Consider the following 314-nt stretch of genomic DNA (forward strand, 5'->3'; position numbering starts at 1 on the left):
AAAATTATTAACTGTTATAAATCTCGTAGAATTAATATCTAGAAAAAAAATTACATTGGACCAACACTTAAAAATAATCTTATAAAATTTTGGATTCTCGTATTGTAATAAATCTTGTGGCTATATTTCTAAACTTTTGTAATATTCATTACATTAGTCCAAGAAAACTAAGACACTTCTCATGTCAGTGGCTGATGAAATCAATTTCCTTTCGAATAATTAGTCACTTAATAAGCATGGGTTGAATGTCTTATATATGCAAACTTTTGTTAGAGAATAAAATAAAAAGAATTACGAGGAGATGAAGGAGATGA

This window comes from Arachis ipaensis, chromosome B05 (assembly GCF_000816755.2).
Source record: "Arachis ipaensis cultivar K30076 chromosome B05, Araip1.1, whole genome shotgun sequence".
NCBI lineage: Eukaryota > Viridiplantae > Streptophyta > Magnoliopsida > Fabales > Fabaceae > Arachis > Arachis ipaensis.